Source organism: Pongo pygmaeus, chromosome 1 (genome assembly GCF_028885625.2).
Source record: "Pongo pygmaeus isolate AG05252 chromosome 1, NHGRI_mPonPyg2-v2.0_pri, whole genome shotgun sequence".
Taxonomy (NCBI): Eukaryota; Metazoa; Chordata; class Mammalia; order Primates; family Hominidae; genus Pongo; species Pongo pygmaeus.
In genome coordinates, this window is record NC_072373.2 from 59,052,271 (window position 1) to 59,079,549 (window position 27,279).

At 34.8% G+C, this 27,279-nt stretch overlaps 1 long non-coding RNA gene across 1 annotated transcript in view; it reads right to left on the reverse strand.

Annotated features, from left to right (window-relative positions):
- LOC129021290 (uncharacterized) overlaps positions 1-16,881 on the reverse strand; it is a 165,266-nt gene extending 148,385 nt beyond the window's left edge. The window contains exon 1 of the long non-coding RNA XR_008496020.1: positions 16,734-16,881. This is a non-coding gene — a long non-coding RNA (uncharacterized LOC129021290). The remainder of the gene's footprint in view (positions 1-16,733) is intronic.
- Between the last annotated feature and the right edge of the window lie 10,398 nt (positions 16,882-27,279).

A 27,279-nucleotide genomic window follows, 5' to 3' on the forward strand; every position in this document is an offset into this window, starting at 1 on the left:
GTTTATATAATTTTATTTTGTTTGACAAGTTTTCTTGTATATGCACAAATTTAGCCATGTGTAGGCTCCTGATTCATTTTTCTATTACTTGTTTAAAGCGGAGCTACTCTCAGAGTATAGCAAGCTATGTGTGTGTGTGTGTGTGTGTGTGTGTGTATATACATACATATATACATATATACACACAATTACATGAATAAGAATATGTATATGTGTGTGTGTATATATATATATATACACACAATTACGTGAATAGGAATATGGAAATAGTGGAAGAAAAAAAGTGGGATTTTTCTGTTATTCTTACTGTATACCAGCCATGAAGTAAAGTGTAGATTCATCTACACATCATGTCAAGTACAAACAAGTTTCAATATTCTCCCTTTTAATATAAATTTTTTAAACAGTAAAACAAGCAATTACAAGTAGGAATGAAAGAAGAGCAATCCTTAATATTAGTTGTCAAAAAGAATGAAAAATTAGGTGAAGGAGAGTAGATAAATTGCACTTCTCCAGATAAACAAAGTTTACAAAGATCCATCTAAGAAGATATACAGTGCTTCCCTGATTGGTTACATTTGCTCCTAAGATCTCGCTTGGTTTTTCTATTTATCAAAGAAAGCTGAAAGGAATGTCAGTAAAATTTACTTTTTAGTGACAATTGGAAAATGGTGGCTGATTTTTTTGTCAATTAAATATTTTGTCGACTTTGATCTACTTTCTGTTACTATACAGATGAGTACTTTCACTATTTTGTATATATAGTGCTGCCAGGCAGATTCTAGTGACAATATTATTATTTATTAAGTGAAATAAAAGTGAGCTACATGAGAAAAATAAAGTCCAGGGATAGAACAATATTGGTCTAAATAGGAAAAGTCAATTATGAATCTACCTTTGAGATTGCAAGTTCCCGTTTGTATTATTATGAGATAACATAGTAAAATTGTAAATAGGGCAAATGAAATATATTTTCCTTTGGTATAACTTTGTAAAATTTTAAAAAAGCAATAAAAATTTTAAGAAATACTAAATGAATATAAAACTAAATGAAATTTAGCCCTTGTACCCTTTTTTTCTGTCTTTGTATTATAATGCTATTTCCAAAGAAGGTCTATGTGACAAGGTTCCCCTTCATTACATGGATGGAACTTCCATATATGAGCTTTATCAGAAAGAGAACAGTAGTTTGGCATTGAGTACTACCTGCATTGCAGTCACATGCAACTCAGAGATGTTAAAATTGTCCCTGTTTTGCTGATACAAGTGAGATACGAGTGATTAAAATTTTTAATTTTAATGCTCAGTTTTACTTTTTAAAATTCCTATGGGTACATAGTAGGTGTATATATTGATGGGATACACGAGATGTTTTGATACAGGCATGCAATATGAAATAAGTACATCATGGAGAATGGGTTATTCATTTCCTCAAGCATTTATTCTTTGAGTCACAAACAATCCAATTACAATCAAAGTTATTTTTAAATGTACAATTACTATTGACTATAGTTATTCTATTATGCTATAGAATAGTAGGTATTATTCATTCTTTCTAACTAAATACAGGAGTTAACACAGCTAGGACCACATAGACTTTAAAACCAGATCTATTTTAAAGTAGAATTTGAAGTAGTGTATCACAGGAATGCTCTATTGGGTGTCAGAGAGGAAATGTGTAATTCATGGAAGTTGAATTTCCAACATAGTATTTGATTGCTTCCAGTAACACTTTTACTGTATTTTCATAGCTTGATATCTTTTCTTTCCTACCCCCTATATAAGCTGCTGTAGAAATAATGTAAACACAGCTTAGCATTGATCATTTCCTGACCTTAAACTAAATTATTTAGATTTTTTCTTCATTGATTTCCAACATTTCAAAGTCAACCTGGCATTTAACTAATACACATCTGACACCTTCCTTTCTCAAATGTTAGCGAACAGGTTCTACTACCCCAGCAGACCTTTAATTCCAGTTATATTAATCTACCTATTTGTCCTCAACATCTTCTTTACTCTTCATATGTCCCTGTATTCATTCCACCTTTCCTTTACCCTGGAGCACATTTACTTAGCCATATATATTTATTAAAATTCTTCTAAAACTCAAAGGCAAATTGAATCCTACAGCCTCAAAGAAAACTTTCTAGATTCTCATAAGAAATGTTTTTTACCACTGAATCATTCTGAAGAGTAAGAATAAAATCTCATTTACCTGTGTCCATTTATTTACTCCCTACACCTCCTCGCCCCAAAAGGAAGAGTGGCAAACAAACTTTACAGTTTTCTTTTCTTTTTTTAACTTTTACTTTAGGTTCAGTGGTACATGTGCAGGTTTTTTAGATTGGTAGATTGTGTGTCACAGGTGTTCAGTGTACAGGTTATTTACTTTCCCAGGTAATAAGCATAGTACCTGAGAGGTAGTTTTGTGATCCTCTCCCTCCTCTCACCCTCCACCCTCCAAGTGCACATGTGTCAACGTGTACTCAATATTTAACTCCCAATTATAAGTGAGAACACGTAGTATTTGGTTTTCGGTTTCTGTTTCTGCACTATTTTGCTTGGGATAACGGCCTTCAGCTCTACCCATGTGGCTGCAAAGAACAAGATCTTGTTCTTTTTTGTGGCTGCATAATATTCCGTGGTGTATATATACTACATTTTTTTTTTATCCAGCCTACTATTGATGGGCATTTAGGTTGACTCCATGTCTTTACTATTGTGAATAGTGCTGTGATGAACATATGCATGCAGGTGTCTTTATGGTAGAAGGATTTATATTCCTTTGGATATGTAGCCAAAAATGGGATTAATAAGTGGAATAGCAAATCTGTTTTAAGTTTTTTGAGAAATCACCACACTGCTTTGCACAAAGACTGGACTATGACAGTTATTACTCAACTATTTGACATGTTGAATCTGGTAAATATATCACGGTTTTGAAGCTGAATTTAAAGTTCTTATTCATATATTAATATAAAGTTCTTATTCATATATTAATATAAAGTTCTTATTAAAAGACATTATATAGTGCATTGCTATATGGAAAATATGCAATATGATATATGTGGTAAATATGCTATATTTATTCTATTTCCATAAATACTTTATTTCAAAATGAAAAACTTCAACAATGAAAATGACAATTTAAACTGTTTCCTAGCTATGTAAAAAGTTGGCACAACCAATTAGTTTAACAAAAGCTTAGCTTTGAAACTATTTTATCCAAAGTAATAATTGCCTTCAGTGCTGGTTTCCAAGCTGTGCTCCTGGTAGTCCTTGGAATTCTGTGAAGCTCTTTTAAAGGCCACCATAGCCCTATTCTCTTTCTACTTGGTCAAACTACTCTTATCTGAATTTTTTAAATAATGTGTCATAGTAAGAGTGTCATTTGAAATTATGATTTTTTTTGTAAAACCTAAATAAATATCTTATTTGAAATGTGTTGGTTAAAGTCAACCATGAGAGTATAAATAGTCCATTACTTCATGTCTTTGCCTCTCTTTACAACAATATATTAAATTTTAAAAAGCTGACTAAAATTGTTTCTAGAAATCATCTTTGGATAAATATAAACAATGCAAGAGCCCAGAGGTTTATATCAAAACTTTTAAAATGTTTTTTGTTGTTGTTACATATGTAATTCACCATAGGATAGTTTTAGGGCAGTAAGTATTTCTATGCTATAACTCTTTGTTTAGGAGTCTTAGAAAGTATGAACATTTGTTTCTTATAAAAAAAAGATGAGAATAATATCTTAAATTCCTGTATTCATAAAATAGCTCTTTTTAAAAATAACATTTATAAAATCTATGCTATTAATATGACTAGAATATATAATGGGATTATTTTATCATGAAATTATAAATATTAACAAACATGATATACGATTAAACATAGTTGTTAAAGTTTTTTCTGTTTACTTTTATTCATTAAGTTTAATCAATAGTAATAATTTATATTAACCTGATTTTTCAAATGAAAATGCTAACTTCTAACACATTTTGCTGTCGACTAACAAATACAAATGATGATTAAAGCCCACTGATTCAGAAGTGAACTATAGTTTACACTTTAGTCATATGAATTGATATGTTATGTGAAACTGCTTTCTAGTAAATCCATTTTCAAGCAAGTTGCTAGTTAAATTTTTAAGAGAGGTTTGATATAAAAGGGTAAGAAAGAAACAACTGACTGGCTTAGTAGATATCAAAGTGAAAAAATACTCCTAGACAAAAATATATTTAGCAGAGATTTGAAAAATGTATGAGGTAGAAGCTGATATTCAGACCCGATTGAATTTTAGTAAAACTATTATTTGTTTTGAAAACAAACACAGATCAGAAATCTGGATTTAATAATGTACTGGCCCTTAGACCAGAATTTTATAAACACTACAAAACAAGTTTATCTTCAGGAAGATTTCATGCTTTCTTCTTGAAAAGAGAACCACACATCCACAGAAAGGAGAACTAATGGTTTGGGGAGAAATAAGGTATTTAGTGGAGAATATTTAAGTTATTAAGCTTGTAAGACTTTTGCTATGCCTGTAGATGACAGGACAAGAAAGAAACCCAAAATGGAATCAGATTTCTTCCTTTATAATCACTTAACATATAATTTAGATTAAGTCATTATAAGTAAAGAACAAGTACTATTCTGAAATAAACAAAGAAGTAAGGTCAAATTTGATCAAATGAATTGATAAGACAATGGATGAAGTTTTACCATTAAGAATCCTGGTAAGACTTTTTTATGTATAGAAATGCCATAGGTAAACTGCAGGTTTGAATATAGAAAAGTGTTATACTAGTCAACTGACTCGAATCTGTGTTAAAAATTATTAAGATGCCTATCCGTGCTTCCAACTCATATTGACAAGGCTTACACTTGATGTAAAGAAAACTAATTCTTATATACCAGAGTAGTTATATTAGTAATTTTTAACCAAAATTATTTGACTGGATGATAATTGGTTACAAATAAAAAGACATAATTCAATTAAATCAATTTTGACTTAATAAAAATAAGGTACACTATATACTTGACATATGGAGTTTGTGATAAATTATGGGTCAAGACATTAATTTAATATGTTCTATTCCTTACCTCTGAGGCAAATATCACGTATAGTAGCATTTTAAAAAAACTGGACATACTGCATAATATATTAATATTAGATGTATTTTAAATATCAAATTGATACTTTCATATGTATAATAAAAATAGATTGTTTCATTATTTTCATGAGTAAGGCAAAGGTAAACCATTAGATCTTTGTATTATAAGATTACAACTTGTGATAATAAAATGATTAAGGTCATTGAAGTTGTTTTAGAATTTCATAGTTATTTACTTTCAAATAATTATTATGGGAGTAGATTGTGCAAATGATAATACGGTTCTAGTAGAATATTAAAATGACTACTGCCTGTGGTAACTATTATGGATGGTGATTAAATTGAGTTTGAAGTGGTATTGTTTGCAAATATATGGTTTATGATATAACCAATAGAAAGATACATTAATTAGAATTACTAAGAGCAGTTTCATATTTATTATAAATTTCAAATCAAATATTGAGAAAAAAGTTTACTTTTCTGTTCTGATTATTTTATATTTAGTAAAAGGGATCTGCAGAACTAATGTATTTCTTTCAAACATGAAATGTCTAACAAAGACATTTTAAAATATTTGTATTAAAACCATAAAAATAAAATATTTTTAGATCTTCTGACATATGCCTTGCCATGCTTCTGTGTATAAGAACATTTTCTCCTCTTGTTAAACACATGTAAAAAGAATATTTAAAAGTAAAATAAATTAAAATCATTTGTATAATTTCTAATTTATGACTGTGTATGCAAAGGAAATTATTCTAATTCCTGTCTCAGAAAATTACAAATGATGGACTAGAAAATAAAGCATACCATTTACACTGGCAGAGAAACAGAATGTGTCTTCTAACTATATATCAGCAAGTATTTTCATTTCAGATACCGAAAGAATATGATAGAGACGGAGGGGAGGGAGAAAGGTGGCCAAATAGAGGCCTTCACCAGTTGTCTTCCCCGTAGGAACATCAAATTTGACAGCTATCTACACAAAATAGCACCTTCCTAAGAACCAAAAATCAGGTGAGCAATCAGCATACCTGGTTTTAATTTCATACTGCTGGACATGGCACTGAAGAGGGTAGGAAAAACAGTCTTGAAGCACTTACATCACAACTTCCTCATCCTCTAGCAGTGGCCCATTAGCATGCAGAGAGAATCTGTGCACTTAGGCGACAAAGAGTTCAGCAATTGCGGGAACTCAGTGCTATTATCATGGGGCAAAATGTGGAGGGAGCCCACAGAGGGAGCATTTATGCCAGCTCTAACCAGAGAGGATCAACCTATCCAAGAAGTTGGAACTTAAGTTTTGGCAAACCTCGTTGCCATGAGCTACAGTGCTCTGGGATTCTAAATAAGCTTGAAAGGCTGTCTAGGCCACAAGGACTGCAACTCCTAGACAAGTCATAGTGTCATACTGGGCGTGGAGCCAGTGAACTTGTGGGGCATGTAACCCAGTGAGACTTGAGAAGTGACAGTTAAAAAAGGGCTTGCACCACTCCTCCCCCAACCCCGGCAAATCAGAACACAGCTCTGAAAGATAGCCCTTCCTTCTGCTTGAGGAGAGGAGAAGGTAGAGTAAAGAGGACTTTGTTTTGCAACTTGGATATTACTTCAGCCACAATAGTAGAGGGCACTGGGCAGAGTTGTGAGGACCCTATTTCAGGTTCTAGCTCCCAAACAATGTTTCTAGATACATTCTGAGCCAGAAGGGACATAACTGCCTTGAAAGGAAGGACTCAGTCTTGGTGGGATTTATCACCTGACTGAAGAGCTCTTGGGTCTTGAATAATCAGCAGTTGTAATTAGTTAGTACAAACCGTGGGCCTTGGGTGAGACTTGGAGGTGTGTAAGCTTCAAGCGTGACCCAGCATATTCACAGCTCTGGTGGCTATTAGGAAACACCCCTTCTTCTTGAGAAAATAAGAGGGAAGAATAAAGGGAACTTTGTCTTACAGTTTAGGTGCCAGATTGGCCACAGTGAGAAATAATACTAAGTGGGCTCTTGGGGCCCCCAATTCCAGGCCTTGGCTCTTGGACAGCGTTTCTGAACCTACTCTGGGCCAGAGACTAGCCCACTGCCCTGAAGAGTGAATGTGTCACTGTGTCATATGCCCCACAAGTTTACTGGCTCCAAGCCCAGTACGGCACTAGAACTTGCCTAGCAGTTGCAGTCCTTGTGGCCTAGACAGCCTTTCAAGTTTATTTAGAACCCCAGAGCACTGTAGCTCATGGAAATGAGGTTTGCTAAAACTTTAGTTCCAGCCACTGGGATAGGTGAGTCCTCGCTCATTAGGGCTGGCATAAATGCTTCCTCTGTGAACAGGGGTTGAGTTCTGCCCAATGATAGCAGGCCTAGCAACATTCACCACAACCTGACTGAAGAGACCTTGGGCCCTAAGCAAACATCAGCAGTACCTTGGCAGTAGTCCACATGGGCCTGAAGTGGTGATAGACACAAGTGGAGACTTCACTGCCCGAGGAAATGGGAGGGAAGAGTTGGAAGAACTTTGTATTGTGATTTTGATGTCAGCTGAGCTGCAGTGAAATAGCACATCATGTGTTTTATTTGGGTTTCTGACTTCAGGTACTGGCTCTCAGAGAGCATCTCTGGATTTGCCCAGGACCCCAAGTAACTTGCTGCCATGAGGGAAGGACATAAAGACATCTGAATAGCTTTTAGTACCAGCTGATCATACAGCCCTAGGGTCTTCAGCAAACACAGCTAGTAGCCAAACAGTGGTTACAATGGGCTTTGGGCGAGACTCAGTGCTTTACTGACCTCAGGTCTGACCCAGCACAGTCCTAGTGGTGGTGGTCACAGGGGTAATTTTGTCACCCCACACCCAGCTCCAGGCAGGTTGGCACACAGAGAGAGAGTTTCCATTTTGCGGGAGAAAGTAAGGGAATAGAACAAGAGCCTCTGCCTGGTTATCCAGAGAATTCTTCCAGATTGTATCCAAGACCACCAAGGTAGTACCTCTACAAGTCTGCAAGAACTGCAAAATTAATGGGCTTGAGGTGCCCTCTACTGCAGATACAGCTGCAGTGACCAAAAACTTAAATCACAACACCCAAGTCCCTGCAAATACCTGCAAAGCCTTCCTAAGAAGGAAGGGTACAAACAAGCCAAGACTGTGAAGACTACAATAAATGCCTAACTCTTCAATATCCAGCCACCAGCAAACATCCACAACCATGAACACCATCCAGAAAAAGATAATCTTACCAAATGAATTAAATAAGGCACAATGGACCAATCCCGGAAAGCAGAGATATGTTACCTTACAGATAGATAATTCAAATAGCTGTTTTGAGGAAATGCAAAGAAATCCAGGAAAACACAGAGAAGGAATTGAGAATTTTATCTGATAAATTTAACAAAGGGATTTAAATAATTAGAAAGAGTCAAGTAGAAATTCTGGAGTTGAGAAATGTGATGAACATATAGGGTCTCTTAATAGAAGAACTGATCAAGCAGGAGAAAGAATCAGGAAATTTAAAGACAATCTCTATGAACATACACAATCAGAGGAGACAAAAAAAAAAGAACAAGAAACAATGAAGTACACCTACAGGATTTAAAAACATAGCCTTAAAAGGGCAAATGTAATAGTTATTAACCTTAAAGTGGAGGTAGAGAAAGAAACGGGGTTAGAAAGATTATTCAAAGGAATAATAACATAAAACTTCCCAAAACTAGAGAAAAATATCAATATTGAAGTACGAGAAGATTATAGAACACCAAGCAGATTTAACCCGAAGAAGACTATGTCAAGGCATTTAATAATCAAACTCCCAAAAGTCAAAGAGAAAGAAAGGATCCTAAAAGCAACAAAAGGAAACAAAACAAAACAAAACAAATAACATAGAATGGAGCTCCAGTACTTCTGGCAGGAGACTTTTCAGTGGAAACTTTACAGGTCGGAAGACAGTGACATGACACATTTAAAGTGCTGAAGGAAAAAATAATACATTTACCTTACAATAGAATATCTGGCAAAAAAAATTCTTCGAACATGAAGGAGAAATGAAGACTTTCACAGACAAACAAAAGCTGAGGGATTTCATAAACACCAGGCCTGTCCTACAAAACAATGCTAAAGGGAGTTCTTCAGTCTGAAAGAAAAGATGGAGCAACAAGAAATTATTTAAAGGTGTAAAAGTCATGGGTAATAGTAAGTGCAGATAAAAATACAGAAAATTATAATACAGTAATTGTGGTGTTTAAATCACTCATATCTTGAGTAGGAAGATGAAAGATAAACTAATCAAAAACATTAACTATTAATACAACAACTTTTTAAGACAGCACAGTAAGACATAAAAAGAAACAACAAAATGCTAAAATGCGGGGAGGTGAGTTTAAAATATGGAGTTTTTATTTGTTTTCATTTTGCTTGTTTGTTTATTTATGCAATCAGTGTTGATTTGTCATCAGTTTGAATAATAGGTTATAAAATAGTATTTGCAAGCCTCATGGTTACCTCAAATAAAAAAAAATACAACAGATACAAAAAATAATATAAATAAATTAAAACATAACACCTGAAAAAAAATTACCTTTACTAAAAGGAAGACAGGAAGGAAGAAAATAAGGGAGAGAAAGAAGACCAGAAAACAACCAAAAAGCAAAGAAGAAAATAAGAGGAGTAAGTCCTTACTTATCCAAAGCAACATTGAATTTAAATGGATTGAATCCTCCAATCAAAAGACATTGAGTGGGTGGCTAAATGAACAACAACAACAAAAAAGAGCCATTTATCTGTTGCCTCAAGAAACACACTTCGCCTATAAGGACACACAGACTGAAAATAAAGGGACGGAAAGAAGATATTCTATGCAATTAGAAACCCAAAAGGAGCAGGAGTAGCTATGCTTATAACGAACAACATAGATTTCAAGATAAAAACTATGAAGGCTATTATATAATGATAAAGGGATCAATACAACAAGATGATATAACAATGGTAAATCTATGTGCAACCAACACTTGGAACACCTAGGCATACAAAGCAAATATCATTAGAGCTAAAGAGAGAGAAAGATCCAAATACAATAATATTTGGAGACTTCAGCATCCCACTTTCAGTATTGGACAGATCATCTGGACAGAAAATCATCAGACTTAATGTGCACTGTAGGCCAAATGGACTTAGTAGATATTTACAGAATATTTCATCAAATGGCTACAGAATAAACATTCTTCTCCTCATCACATGGCTAATTTTCAATGATAGGTGATATTTTCAACCATAAAACACGTCTTAAGATATTCAAAAATATTGAAATAACATCAAGTATTTTCTCTGACCACAATGGAATAAAACTAGAAATTAACAACAAGAAAAATTTTGGAAACTATAAAACACAAGAAAATTAAATGGTATAAACCTAAATGACCAGTGGGTCAATGAACAGATTAAGAAGAAAAATTTTTTAAATGTCTAAAAAAAATTATAATGAAAACACTACGTACCAAAATACATGGGATACCACTAAAGCAGTAGAAAGAGGGAAGTTTATAAGTGCCTACACCAAAAAAAAAAAAAAAAAAGAAAAAAGAAAAAACCTAATAGCCAACCTAACGTTCATCTGAAAGAACCAGAAAAGCAAGAGCAAACCAAATGCCAAGTTAGTTGAAGAAAAGAAATAATAAAGAACCAAGTGGACATAAATAACATTGAAACAAAGAAAAATACCAAAGATCAACTAATTGAAAACTCATCTTTTTAAGAAGAAAATAAATGAGAGAGAGAGAGAGAGAGAGAGAAAAGACCCAAATAAATAAGAGATGAAAACAGACATTAGTGCTGTTAGTGCAAAATTTCAAGTGATCATTAGAGGCTACACTATATGCCAATAAATTGGCATACCGTTGCTCAAATTAGTCTCTAAAGAGGAAATGGATAAATTCCTCGACACATACAAGTGAACTGTGAAGAAATCCAAACCTGAACAATCCAATGACAAGTAGTGAGATCAAATCCATAATAAAACGACTCCAGCAAATAAAAGGCAAGGACCCAATGGTTTCACTGCTGAATTTTATCAAATATTTAAATAACATATGCCAATCCTACACAAACTATTCCAAAAAATAGAGGCAGAAGGAATACTTTCAAACCCATTCTATGATGCCAGTATTACCCTGATATCAAAACTAGACAAGGACACATAAAACAAAAAACTATAGGCCAATATCTCTGTTGAACGTTTATGCAAAAATCCTTAACAAAATACTAGCAAACAAAATTCAAAAATACATTAAAAGATTCTTCATCATGACCAAGTTGGAATTATCCCAAGGATGCAAGGATAGTTCAACATAGGCGTATCAATCTGTGTGATATATTATATCAACAGAATAAAGGACAGAAAACAATATGATCATTTTAATTGATGTTGAAAAATTATTTGATAAAGTTAAACATCCTATCATGATAAAAACTCTAGAACTTAAAATATAATAAAAATATATATTTAAAAAACTGTAAAAAAACCTGGGTTTTTTTACAGTAGAGAATGAACACATACCTCAACATAATAAAAGCCATACCTGACAGACCCAAAGCTAGTATCATACTGAATGAGGAAAACTGAAAGGCTTTCTTCTAAGATTTGAAACATGACAATTATGTCCACTTTCATCACTGTTATTCAACATAGCACTGAAAGTTCTAGACAGAGCAATCACGTAAGAGAAAGAGATAAAGGGCATCCCAATTGAAAAGGAAAAAGTCAAAGTATCCTTGTTTTCAGATTATATGATTTTATACTTGGAAAAACCTAAATAATCCACGAAAAAACTATTAGAACTGATAAGCAAATTCAGTAAGGTTGAAGGGTACAAAATTAACATATAAAGTCAGTAGCATTTCTATATGCCGATAGAAAACAATCTGAGAAGGAAATCAAGAAAGTAATAGCATTTATAATAGCTGAAAATACAATTAAATACCTAGAGATCAACTTAATCAAAGAATTTAAAGATTCCTATAGTGAAAACTGAAACATTGGCGAGAGAAGTTAAAGTGAACGCAAAAAAAAAAAAAAATGGAGAGGTATTCTATGTTCATGGATTGAAAGAATCAATATTGTTAAAAATGTCCATACCACCCAAGCAATCTGCAGATTCACTTTAATCCCTATCAGAATACCAATGACATTCTTCAATAAAGTAGAAATAACATTGTAAAATTTATATGTAACCATAAAAGACCCAGAATAACCAAAGTTATAATGGGCAAAAGCAACAAAACTGGGGAAATCACATTACATGACTTCAAATTACACTACAGAGCTATAGTAACCAAAACAGCATGGTACTGGCATAAAAACAGACACATAGATCAATGCAACAGAAAACAATACCCAGAAACAAACCCATACATCTACAGTGAACTCATGTTAGACAATGGTGTCAGGAATATACAATGGGAAAATGACGGTGTCTTCAATAAATGCCCCTGGAAAAAGATTGATATATATATATGCAGAAGAATGAAACTAAATCCGTGTTTCTCACCATATCCAGAAGTCTAAGTAAAATAGTTTAAAGACTTAAATCTAAGATCTCAAACTATGAACGTAAAATAAAACATTGAGTAAATTCTTCATTACATTGGAGTGGGCAAGGACTTCTTGAGTAATATCCCACATGCACAGGTAGCCAAAGCAAAAATGGACAAATTGAATCACATCAAGTTAAAAAAGCTTCTACATAGCAAAAGATACAGTCAACAAAGTGAAGAGACAACCCACAGAATGGGAGTATTTCCAAACTACCCATATGACAAGAGATTAATAACCAGAATATATGAAGAACTCAAACAACTCTATTAGAAAAAATCTAATAATCTGATTTTTAAACTGGGCAAAATATCTGAATAGACACTTCTCAAATGACATACAAATGATAAACAGGTATATGAAAAGGTGCTTATCATCGTTTATCATCAGAGAAATGCCAATCATAACTACCATGAGATAGCATCTCACTCCAGTTAAAATGGCTTTTATCCAAGAAAACAGACAGTAACAAATGCTGGTAACCCTCTTCACAATAGCTAAAATTTAGAAGTGACCTAAGTTTCCATCAACAGATGAATGGATAAAGAAAATGTGATACATACACACAATGCAGTACTACTCACCATAAAAAAGAATTAAATCCTGTCATTTGCAACAACATGGATAGAATGGAAGCCATTATGTTAGGTAAAATAAAGCAAGCACAGAAACACAAACTATGCATGTTCTCATTTATTTGTGGGACCTAAAATGAAAACAATTGAACTCATAGACAATGAGAGGAATATGGTGGTTTACAATGGCTGGGAAGTGTAGTATGGGGTCAGGGGATGTGGATATGGGTAAGGGGTACTAAAAAAACAGAAAGAATGAATAAGATCTACTATTTGATAGCACAATAAAGTGAATATAGTCAATAATACTATCATATACTTTTAAGTAACTAAGAGTACAATTAGATTGTTAGTAATATAAAGAATAATTGCTTGAGGTATTGGATACCCTGTTTACCCTAACATGATTATTACACATTGTATGCCTGTATCAAAATATCCCATGTACCCCATAAAAATATATACCTACTAGGCACCAAAAAAATTAAAAGTAAAATTTAAAAAAATATATATAATAGAAATTCTAGAACAACATATAAAAATCTATGTGCATTATAAAGCTGATATACCAAATTACTAAAGCAGAGATAGTCTTCTTAATACATGATATTGGGATATAAGTGCATAAATGTCTGGAAAAAGATGAAATATGATTCATCCCACGTCACAAAAAAAATGAAGGAGTAAACTCCAAATGTGTTTATCAGAGATCTTAAAAGAAAAATAAGTTTATAAAAATACTAAAAATAATTATTGGCTAATTTTTCTACAATCTGGGAAAAGACCTTCTAACTATGATGGTAAATTCAGATGTAATAAAAGAAACTATTGATATATTTGATTATATAAATACAAAAGAAAACTTTCGCAAAGCAAAAACAGCACAAGTGATTTCAAAGACAAATGATGAACTATGAGAAAATATTTGTGACTTTTTGCACAGGTAAAGGCTAATATCCATAATATTAAAAGAATTTTTAAACATCAAAGGGTAAAAAGAATAAATATGTAGCAATATCAACAAAGGTTACAAACAATTCTAACAAATAATATAAGACTGACTCAAACATATAAAAAGACTTTCAACTTTATTAATAAGATAAATGCAAATTAACACTGCCTAGAGTACTATTTCCTACTCATTAGATGGGCAAAAGTGAAAATCTTGACAATCCACTGTTTAGTGAAGTCGAAGGAAAAGAAATAATCTCATTTAAAGTTTGTGGAAATGCAAAATAGTATAACTCCTGTGGAAGGCAATTTAATATTACTTAACATATCTGCATAGGTAATGTATTAATCTGCTGGGACACCATAACAAAATATTGCAGAGTGGATAGCTTAATCAACAAAAAATTCTTCTATTACTGTTCTGTAAGCTACAAGTCCAAGATCAAGGTGTCAGCGATTTAGTTTCTCTGAGTCCTCTCTTTTTTGGCTAGAAGGTGGCCATCTTCTCACTGTGTCCCAAGTGGTCATTTCTCTCTGTGTGTACACTTTTTGTGTTACTCTGTGCTCCACTCTAAGGGCCCCATGTTAACTTTATCACCTCTTTGAAAGCCCTAATATAGTCATATTCTGAGGTACTTGGGGTTGTGCTCCCGCATATAAACTTTGCAGAGTAACAATTTAGCCCATAAGAGGTAGACAGCTACTTTTCATCCCACCTACTCCACTTCCAATAATTTACCCTGGAAAACATCTCTAATGATGAAAATTAGATACGGACAAGATAGTCACTGAAGCATCATTTACAAGTAATCACAAAATATGTGAAACTATGTAAATGTCCAGGTATAGAAAATCACTAGAATCTATTGTAGTGTATTAAGTGTAGAGTTCAGCCTGGCTATGAAAAAGAAGAAAGAAGATCTCCGTGAATGATTTGGAGTGAGTTTTAGGAGATATTGTTAAGTCCAAAATGCAAAGGACATGTACAGTGTACTAAATATTCTGTCAGAAAATGGGGGGAAATATATAGTTATATATGAAGATAAACATCCACACATATTCACACACACTTACATAAACATACACATATGTGCATACACCCATCCATACATACCTTTATGACCATTACAAAAGGATACACAGGAAGGAAAAACCAGAAAACAATGAAGTCAAATACCTGCAAAGGTTGAAAATAAGGGTGAACGATATATGAGAAAGAGTAACAATTTTTTGGGTTAAACTTTTTCCATGTTTTGACTTTTAAATTATGTCGTATGTATTTTTAAAGGAAAATTAAATCAACTAGAATGAGAAGGGAAAAAATAAGCTGGAACAAACACTGTAATTATATTTCAAAAAGAATAGCTACACTGAAAAAAGTAACAGACGGAAAAAAAAGAAAAAGGAAATAAGAAAAAGTACTTTAATCTATGAATAAAATATTTAACTATATGCCTTCAGTCTTAGGTAATCAGGAGATGACAAATCTCTAATTTGTGTGTGTATATATATGTATATATATATATATGTTTGTATTCATATGAATGAAACAGCTCTGAAAACATTTCAGATGTCTTATCAAATTGATCTAACAAGTAAATGTGTTGATTTTGTCTAAAGTTGGGTTTTCACCGAGAAAGAAGAGATATACACACATGAAATAGAGAAAGGCAACAAGAACTCCATGGGGATAGACTGAAATTGGTGGGATAGGCGTGAACTCATGATTCTAAAATATCCATATATATGTGTACATGCATTTATAGTTATTTATGTGTCTCTATGCACATATGTATGTATGTTTATGTACATATATATAAAAGTATATGCACACATTTTCTTCTACTATCTGGTAAAAAGCCTAGATGCTAAGACACTCCAGTAACAATGGGAGCATATGCTCAGGTCTTATTTTCTAATATCTTTTTATTTTTTTTTTTTTGAGAGGAAGTCTTACTCTTGTTACCCCGACTAGAGTGCAACGGTGCAATCTCGGCTCACTGAAACCTCTGCTCCCGTGTTCAAGCAATTCTCCTGCTTCAGCCTCTTGAGTGGCTGGGACTACAGGCATGTGGCACCACACCAGCCTAATTTCTATATTTTTAGTAGAGACGGGGTTTCACCATGTTTACCAGGATGGCCTCGAAGTCCTGACCTCAGGCGATCGCCCGCCTCGGCCTCCCAAAGTGCTGGGATTACAGGTATGAGCCACTGTGCCCGGCCTTAATATCATTTTTAAAAAGAAACCACGGCTCCACAAAGAGTGGTAGATTCCAGTCAGAGTAGAGTAGAGACCAAAAAAAACTTGAAATATGTCCAAAAGTAAGAAAATACTAAAAGAAATGATATTACCTGTCCTAAGGATAATAGCTAGTCCTAAAGTACAGACATGGGACAATTTGAGCATGAAAATAAAGACAGCAATCAATTGTAAACACTTGAGTAAAAAAGAATTCTTAAATCTTCAGAAATCCTAAATATATACATGCATAAATGAGACAGGAATACTATTTCTTACCTTGAAATGCTGAGTGCTTCTTGATAAATGCAGATTAAGTGATGCCATTTAAATATTAGGTTGGTGCAAACCTAATTGCAGGTTTTGATATTAATAAAATTATTTGTTTTTTTGGCAAATTAAAGGCTGGTGAAAGAAGTATAGTCACGAATGGTTAAAAACTTGGGGAGGGAAGTTCTGAGCAAAAAAAAAAAAAAAAAAAGAAAGAGAGCGGGAGATATTTGCATGAACTTAAAGTGTGTTTCCACAGACTACAAGGAAACGAACAGTAACTACAAAAGAAAAACAAGCAACTGAAATTAATATCACTGATGAGCAACAGGCAGACATCACATGCTTCATGAAGTGATGTTCTGAAAAGCACACAACATACCTTTTATAGTATTCTGGCTGAAAATATATAAACTTGTTTAAATCATGAGATTGTATCAAACAAAATCAAATTGAAGATTTGTTTTTATTATTAAATAAGGGGGAGTGGATTTGGAGAACTATAACTGAAAATGTCATTGTCGATAAAATGGCCTTGGAAATACTTCAGGTTAAAATACACTTGAGATATATGACAACTTAATGTCATATGTAATCTAGCCTGGACATTGCACTGGAGGGGAGAAAAAGCTATTAATGGACAAGCTAACAAAATTAGAATGTAATGGCAGATTACAGTACTATACCAATAGTAAACATACTGAAGTTGATAACTATTCTGTAATTATGCAACTGAATGTGTTTATTCTTAGGAAATACATATGAAAATATTTAGAGAAACATGTTACCTGCGACTCATTCTCAAAGGTTCATTTTGGATAAAGAGAAATAAAAGACACATGCTAGGATAGAAAAGAAGAGTGAGAGAGCATAAATGTTAACTTAGCAACTCGTCCAAATGTTAACATTGGGTAAATCTGAGTAAGAGGACACAGGTGCTCTTTGCATTATTTATTTTTGCCATTTTTTTGTATATTAAACATTATTTTCAAATAACCTTTTAAAATATGCTTTAGGTCGGGCGTGGTGGCTCACGTCTGTAATCCCAGCACTTTGGGAGGCCGAGGCAGGCGGATCACTTGAGGCCAGAAGTTTGAGACCAGCCTGGCCAACATGGTGAAAACCTGTCTCTACTAAAATTACAAAATTAACCAGGCATGGTGGCAGGTGCCTGAAATCCCATCTACTCAGGAGCCTGAGGTCTGAGGCAAGAGAATTGCTTGCACCTGGGAGGCAGAGGTTTCAGTGAGCTGAGATTGTGCCGTTGAACTCCAGCCCGACAGTGAGATTCCGTCTAAAAAAAAAAAAAAAGCTTTCTTAGACATAGGATTATGAGGAAATACGCTCTTCTCTGTGATCCTAAAAGAGAAAATAGATCCAGAGCCACATTTTAATTCATTTATACTATTCAAGAATTTTAAAAATAAGGATTTTGGATCCCTCCTGACCTTATATTCAATATATTTCCTACTTGATTCCCTATGTCGTTAATTAATTCAGATACCTTATCTGAATTTTGCTGTGTTTTAATTACACCTCAAGTCTTTCTAAGAGAAAATAAAACCAGGCTTCTCTTTCTTTTCTCTCATTCATTCAACAATTCTGTATATATGACAATTTTGTACCTCTAATGATTTTATATTAAGAATTTACTTTCTGTTCAATTATATCTTTAAAAAGCTGAAATTCCTTTTTTAGATTTTTTTACAAATGATATTGGATGTCACTTGTCTAGCATAGGATGTGTCATGGACTCTATTATTTTATTTTATTTTATTTTGAGAGTTTTTTTAAATTTTTTATTATACTTTAAGTTTTAGGGTACATGTGCACAATGTGCAGGTTAGTTACATGTGTATACATATGATATGTTGGTGTGCTGCACCCAGTAACTCGTCATTTAACATTAGGTATATCTCCAAATGCTATCCCTTCCCCCTCCCCCTACCCCACAACAATGAGAACACATGGACACAGGAAGGGGAACATCACACACCAGGGCCTGTTGAGACAGAGTTTCACTCTTGTAACCCAGGCTGGAGTGCAGTGGCACGATCTCAGTTCACTGACGATCTCAGCTCACTGACACCTCCGCCTAATGGGCTCAAGTGATTCTCCTGCCTCAGCCTCCCAAGTAGCTGGGATTACAGGCGCCTGCCACCACACTGGGCTATTTTCATGTATTTTTAGTAGAGACGAGGTTTCACCATGTTGTCCAGGCTGGTCTCGAACTCATGGCCTCATGTGATCCGTCCACCTTGGCATCCCCAAGTGCTGGGATTACAAGTGTTAGCCACCACGTCCGGCCCATAGACTCTATTCTTTTCATATATTTTCTATTGTACAATTTTGTCATTACAATTGTCTGATTTTGTAAAATTGAAATTTAAGTTTTATGAGAATTTGCAAAAATATGGGATTATAAGAACAAATGGAATTTCAATTAAACAGAATATTGTGAAAACCAGTGTCTTAATTTTTCATCAAATAAATGACATTAATATTGTTAATATATTGAATTTTATTTTATGCATTCAAAATTATAAATCATGTTTATTTTTATTTTGAAAGATGATCTCTAGATAAATTTTATAAAAATTTGAATTACACTTATCTGACTGTTTTGTATGCTCTTGAGATAATTCTTTAGTAGAAGTGATCACTAAATTGGTCTTGAAATAATTAATGGAGTTTAATTTTCCTTAGCGTTTCATTCTAGTTACAAAAGTCTGATTAAGTGTTTAAGAATAAAATAAATCAAGTGGATAGTTGAGTCTTTTATAATTCCTATGAATTGTCCACCTGTGGACTGTCAGCTCTATAATAAATAGTTTCTCCCAATTTTTAAAATATAAAATTATTACCATCCAGGAAATGCCAATGCAATAAAAATAAAATTTAAATTATTTTAATGTTTTAAATGTCCCTTCAATTAAAACTCTAGAATTAATAGTTGGCAAAATCATAGACATTGAAAATTGCAGTATATAACAGTAGAAATTAAAGTAGTATTTAATGCACTAGTGACTGAGGTTTTACCCAAAAAACTTGTGAAGGTATATTGCTTTTATATACACACACACACACACACAAAATAACTTGTGAAAATATTTTCATCTTTGTTATGGACTGAAAGATTGTGTCTTCTTCAAATTCATATGTTGAACCCCTCACCCCCAGCGTGATGGTGTTTGGAGATGGGGGCTTTAGGAGGTGGTTAGAGTTAGATGAGGTCATGGAGGTGGGACCCACATAATGGGACTCGTGGCTTACTAAGTGGAAGAGATCTCTCTTTCTCTTTCTCTCTCTCTCCCCTACCCTCTCTCCCCCAAGACCTTCCCCTTGCTCAGTGCACCTAGTGAGAAAAGGAAATGTGAGGACATAGCAAGAAGTTGGACATCTGCAAGCCAGGAAGAGCCTTCACCAGGCACTGAATCCGGTGGCACATTGACTAGACTTCCAGCCTCCAAAATTGTGAGAAATAAATCTCTGCTGTTTAAGTCACCCAGTCTATGGTATTTTGTGATGGCAGCCCTAGCTAAGACAATCTTACAAAAAAAGTCATGAAAATATTTTGCCTTAAGTTAAAATAGCAATTTAATGTAATATTTTGATCCTCTTTATCAAATGTGATCCATAAACAATTTCTTAAAAAGATATTTTAGCGAGAATGTAGCTACATATATACATAATATATATTACATACATACAGCTAAGTATATATACTACAATAAATGCTAACCAAGGAAATTGATTCACATGGTGATTAATTCTAAGAGGAATATGAGAGGTGATAGTTAACTAGAGAATAGTTCTAAGAAGAGAACGATTTTTTGTTTTGTTTTGTTTTGTTTGTTTGTTTTTTGTGACAGGTTCTCACTGTGTCACCTAGGCTGGAGTGAACAAGGCTTACTGCAGCCTTGACCTCAAGTTCAAGCGATTCTCCAGCCTCAGCCTCCTAAATAGCTGGAGCCACAGGCACGGATCACCGTGCCTGGCTAATTTTTTTTTTTTTAATTTTTGATAGACACTGGATTTCACTATCAAATTGCACCATGGTTTCACCATGTTGCAATGTTTATCTCCATTTGCTGGTATTAAGGTATCCTCCTCCCTCAGCCTCCCAAAACGTTGGGATTACAGGCATGAGCCACTGAGCCCAGGCAACAGTTATCTTGAAGTTTGCTCAGGAAAGGACTCTATTAATCAACAATCATATTTAAACACAAGCTTCACTGATGAAAAGTAGGAAGCCATATGACCACCTGGGGAAAAGGTTTTACAGTAGACGGGAGAACACCAAATGCAAAAGGCCTAAAGAGTTTCTACTACCTATGTTTCCAGAGATTTTCAAGTATTTTAATACTGTATTGGCGTTTACTGTTTTATTGAGAAATGCAAATAACACTTGTTAAGCAATGCTAGGCTTAAATTCAATTACCTCACCTATACCTCACATCTGTGTGAGGTAATGACATTTTTATTCTCATTAAAGATGAGTCTTGAACAATGAGAACACATGGACACAGGAAGGGGAACATCACACTTCGGGGACTGTTGTGGGGTGGGGGGAGGGGGGAGGGATGGCATTGGGAGATATACCTAATGCTAGATGACGAGTTGGTGGGTGCAGCGCACCAGCATGGCACATGTATACATATGTAACTAACCTGCACATTGCGCACATGTAACATAGAGCCTAAAGTATAATAATAATAATAATAATAAAAGGAAAAAAATAAAAATAAAAAATAAATAAAAAATAAAGACGAGTCTTTAGCTACTGTGCCAGTATCACAGAGATAGCAAGCACTAGACCAGCAACAGCATCTCAGCTGTGCCCTGCCCCGAGGCTCACCTCATGGCCTCCTCTTTCTGTTGCACACTGCCCTCCACACATTACCTACTGAGAAATTTTATAGACAACTTTTACATTTTAGGTAAATAAACATATTCATTTCATTCTTTGAATTTTAGTAAGTGATTTGACATAATCTAAGATATTCTAGAGCATTGAGAAAATATAAAGATCTTCCTAGCAATCACAATCTTATTAGGCATATGCATTACATGTTATGCATTAAGGTAAAATAGTTCAATAAATGGTTTTGATGAAGGTGGCTCTAAACATTACATTGGTATTTTAGACCTGAAATTATTTTCAAAATAACATGACTTTTGTGTTTTGATGAAAATATGATAAATGTCCAATTGAAGAATTCTTCTTCCTTCAGTTAAATACATTTTAAAAAAATTACATACATGATCTTTGATTCTCACAAAACTCCTTTGAGATCGACAGGGTAAACATTCAAGCCAAGTTTATTAACTGGCAGTGGCCTTTCATGCTTCCTTTTTACCACCCAAGAATGTAAGAATGTAAATGTAGATGCAGAAAAATGACTGTAAGAATCCTACACACTTGTAACATTCCAGATTTAGCTTTTGTATCAACCCTTATCTATTTCAGTTATTAAGAAAACTTCTTTCTTCTTTCAGGTTCAGAAGAGAAGTGGACTACAGGGTAGATCCTTTCCAACTTCTCAGATTTAAAAAAGAAGATAAGTTAGATAATGTGTTTTCATCCTCTTTATAAAGAAGCAGCATCTGAGCGTCAAATACATGCAGTATTTTCCCTGGTGAAGCTTACCTCTATTTAACTTATTCAAGTTCTGTATTTTCTACTTGATACTCTGAGAGGCATCTCTGTGAGTTCCTAAGCTTTCAGTATATTTTAAAGGAGCTCATGTTCCAATGAATATATTAATTCTATCTAGATATTTAATGTATAAAGATGGCCTAGAAGTTCTTATCTGTTAAATGTTGGTTAGAAAAAAAAAACACATTCGTGATAAATAAATCTATTTTAAACTACAAAGTACTTAATTTTCTAAGTGTGCATTGATTTTTATGACACACCCTTTTTTGTAATCAATTTATTTCATCTTTAAAAATTTTGCCAGACATTTGAAGGTATGAAAACAAAATGTGTTTTATAGACTACAATTTAATCATGTTTTTCCTATGAACATAAGATTTAGAAAACATTTTTATCAATACCAAGTAAGACACCTCACCAAGTAAAAAACCTCCCCAAAGCTTGATATATTAAAAAAAAAAAAAAGTTTCTTCTAATGAATGTATGGGTCAGCAGGGCTCAGTTAGGACAGGCCTGACCCAGGGGACATTTGGGCAATGAAGACTGGTGTCTTCTACTGTATCTTCTAGATTAGTGGGCAGCTGGGGCAGCTCTGCTTCACATGCTTTTCTTAATCCTTAGATCATCAGGCTGCACAGGCTGTGTTTTTTCATGGAAAGCTGAAACACTTAAGAGTTGACGCCTCCTCTCACTTTGCCCATATGCCATCGCCGAAGCAAGTCATATGACCAAGCCCTACGTCGAAGAGGTGGTGAAAACACATCCATTATGGGCCCATAGCAAAGACACAGATGCAAGGACAGGTGAGCAGTCAGCTCACCTGAAAAACGTTTGATTACGCATATATATATATACACATATATATATATATTCCTAATAAAAATATTAAAACAGAATAATAAAGTTTAATTCATCGGGAAATGTAAGTTCAACAGATATAATTAGATTCTATTAACCATTTGTGCTACAGAATATTTATGATCTGATATTTCTGAAATAGATAAAAATCTAATATAATGGTAGTTTGTTTATTATTAGGTTGGTACAAAAGTAATTGTGGTTTTTCTGTTGGAATTTGCCATTTGATATTGGAATACATTCTTAAATAAATGTGATTATGTTATACATCCTTTTAATGTGCATTTCTTGCTTCATGGTTTTTTTGCTAATGACATTACTATTACTTGCTGTTTACTTCATGTTTATTTTAGACTAAGGAAATAACGTTAGACAAAAAGCAAATTTGAGCGATTTTCTTATTCGAGTTTAAAATGGGTTGTAAAGCAGCAGAGACACCTCACAACATCAACATCACATTTGGCCCAAGAACTACTAAGGAACCTACAGTGCAGTGGTGCTTCAGGAAGTTTTGCAAAGGAGACAAGAGCCTTGAAGATGAGGAACGTAGTGGCCGGCCATTGGAAGTTGACAAGGACCAATTGAGAACAATAATCAACGCTGATCCTCTTACGACTATACGAAATTGCCTAAGAAATAAATGTAGGCCATTCTACGGTCATTTGGCATTTGAAGCAAATTGGAAAGGTAAAAAAACTTGATAAATGGATGCCTCGTGAGCTGAGTAAAAAAAAAAAAAGAAAAGAAAAAATGTCGTTTTGTAGTGTCATCTTCTCTTATTCTATACAACAATGAACCATTGCTCGATCGAATTGTGATGCATGATGAAAAGTGGACTTTATATGACAACCAGCAATGACCAGGTTAATAGTTGGACTGAGAAGAAGCTGCAAAGCACCTCCCAAAGACAAACTTGCACTAAAAAAAAGGTCATGGTCACTGTTTGGTGGTCTGTTGCCAATCTGGTCCACTACAGCTTTCTGAGTTCTGGTGAAACCATCTGAGAAGTACACTCAGCAAATTGATGATATGCAACGCAAACTGCAAGGCCGGGTCAACAGAAAGGGCCTAAGTCTTCTCCATAACAACGCCTGACTGCACGTTGCACAACCAGTGCTTCAAAAGTTGAATGAATTGAGCTAAGAAGTTTTGCCTTATCTGCCATATTCACCTGGCTGTTCGCCAACCAACTATCACTTCTTCAAACATCTCCACTTTTTGCATGGAAAACACTTCCACAACCAGCAAGATGCAGAAAATGCTTTCCAAACGTTTGTTGAATCTCAAAGCATGAATTTTACGCTACAGGATTAAACAAATTTATTTCTCTCTGGCAAAAATTATGTTGATTATCATATTTCCTATTTTGATTAATAAAGATTTGCCTCAGCCTAGTGATAATGATGTAAAATTCAGGAACCAAATCTGCAATTACTTTTGCACCAACCTAAATATTTCTCAACAAATAAATACTAAATAAAAATTATATGCCATACACTCTTCCTGTTTTTAAGATTAACAACTTTTTAAAACACGTACTATATACTAAGTACTGGGTAAACATTTTTTTTCGAAACTAAGTTGATATGGTTTTTCTGCGTCCCCACCCAAATCTCATCTTGAATCCCACATGTGGTGAGAGGGACCTGGTGAGAGGTAATTGAATCATGGACGCAGGTCTTTCCTGTGCTGTTACTGTGATAGTGAATAAGTCTCATGAGATCTGATGGTTCTATAAAGAGGAGTTTCCTTGCATAAGCTCTCTTTTTTTTTTTTTTTTTTTGCCTGCCACCTTCCACATAAGATGTGACTGAATCCTGCTTGCCTTCTGACATGATTATGAGCCTTCCCCAGCCATGTGGAAGTGTAAGTCCAATTAAACCTCTTTATTTTATAAATTGCCAAGTCTCGGGTATGCCTTTATAAGCATCCTGAAAACAAAGGTCCACGCTGAGGTGGTCTCAGATGGAGATGAGGAACTTGTTGGGAACTGGAGCAAAGATGGCTCTTGCTATGTTTTAGCAAAGAGACTGGCAGCATTTTGCCCCTGCCCTAGAGAATTGTGGAACTTTGAACTTGGGAGAGATGATTTAGTATCTGGAGGAAGAAATTTCTAAGCAGCAAGGCATTCAAGAGGTGACTTGAGAGCTGTTAAAGGCATTCAGTTTTATAAGGGAAGAAGAGCATAAAAGTTCAGAATATTTGCAGCCTGACAATGTGGTAGGGAAAAAAAAAAAAAAAAATCTGAGAAGAAATTGAAGCCAGCTGCAGAAATTTGCATAAGTAAGAAGGAGCCAAATGTTAATTCCCATGACAATGGGGAAAATGGGCATGTCAGAGGTCTTCATGGCAGCCTCTCCCATCACAGGTCCAGAAGCCTAGGAGAAAATGGTTTTATTAACCAGGCCCAGGGTCCCTGTGCTGTGTGCATTCTAAGAACTTGGTGCCCTGTGTCCCAGCCACTCCAGCCATGACTAAAAGTGACCATGGTACAGTTCAGGCTGTTGCTTCAGATGGTGGAAGTCCAAAGCCTTGGCAGCTTCCATGTGTTGTTGAGCCTGCGGGTGCACAGAAGTCAAGAATTGAGGTTTGGGACCGTCTGCCTAGATTTCAGAAGATGTATGGAAATGCCTAGATTCCCCAGGCAAAAGTTTGTTGCAGGGGTGGGGCCCTCATGGAGAATCTCTGCTAGGGCACTGCAGAAGGGAAATGTGGGGTTGGAGCTCCCACACAGAGTCTCAACTGGGACACCACCTAGTGGCACTGTGAGAAGAGGGCCATTGCCTTCTAGACCCCAGAATTGTAGATCCACTGACAGCTTGCACCATGCACCTGGAAACGCCGCAGACACTAAAGGGCAGCATGTGAAGGCAGCCAGGAGGGAGGCTGTACCCCGCAAAGCCACAGAAGCAGAGCTGCCCAAGACCATGGGAACCTACCTCTTGTATCAGAATGACATGGATGTGCGATGTGGAGTCAATGGGGATCATTTCGGAACTTTAAGATTTGACTGCCCTGCTGGATTTCGGACTTGCATGGGGCCTACAGTCCCTTTGTTTTGGTCAATTTCTCCAGTTTGGAATGGCTCTGTTTACCCAATGTCTGTACCCTCATTGTATTTCAGAAGTAACTAGCTTGGTTTTGGTTTTACAGGCTCATAGGCAAAAGAGACTTGCCTTTGTCTCAGATGAGACTTTGGACTGTGGACTTTTGAGTGAATGCTGAAATGAGTTAAGGCTTTTGGGGGACTTCTGGGAAGGCATGATTGGTTTTAAGATGTTAAGGACATGGGGTTTGGGAGGGGCCAGGGATGGAATGATACAGTTTGTCTGTATCCCAACCCTAACATCATCTTGAATTCCCACATGCTGTAGGAGGGACCCAGTGGGAAGTAACTGAATCATGGGGGCAGGTTTTTCCCATGCTGTTATCCTAATAGTGAATAAGTCTCACGAGATCTGATGGTTTTACAAGGAGAAGTTTCCCTGAACAAGCTCTCTTTTTTGGCCCTGGCACCTTCCACATAAGATGTGACTTGCTCCTCCTTGCCTTCTGCCATGATTGTGAGGCCTCTGCAGCCACATGGAACTTTAAGTCTAATTCAGCCTCTTTCTTTGTAAATTGGCACATCTTGGGTATGTCTTTATTAGCAGCATGAAAACAGACTAACATATAAATTAATCTTCACAAAAATATTATGTGTGTATTTGATTAATCCCATTTTAAGGAGGAGAAAACTGTGACAGACAGTTTAAGTTCAGGGTCAAAGGTTTGATTTAAACTTATACACTCCACATTCATGGAGCATACGTTCTTGTAAATATTAATTTGTGTGTAAATATGGTCTGTTTTTTTAAGTACTTCTAAAATAATGCCAAATATAAAAATTGATTTAACATAACAATGTGTTTAGAAAACTCAAAAATATGTATTTTTAAAAAGCAAGAACAACTACTCCTAAAAGTTCTAGAACAGTTTAATTTCCAAATCAAAAATCAAGCCAGGAGGAGTGATTCACACCTGTATTCCTAGTGCTTT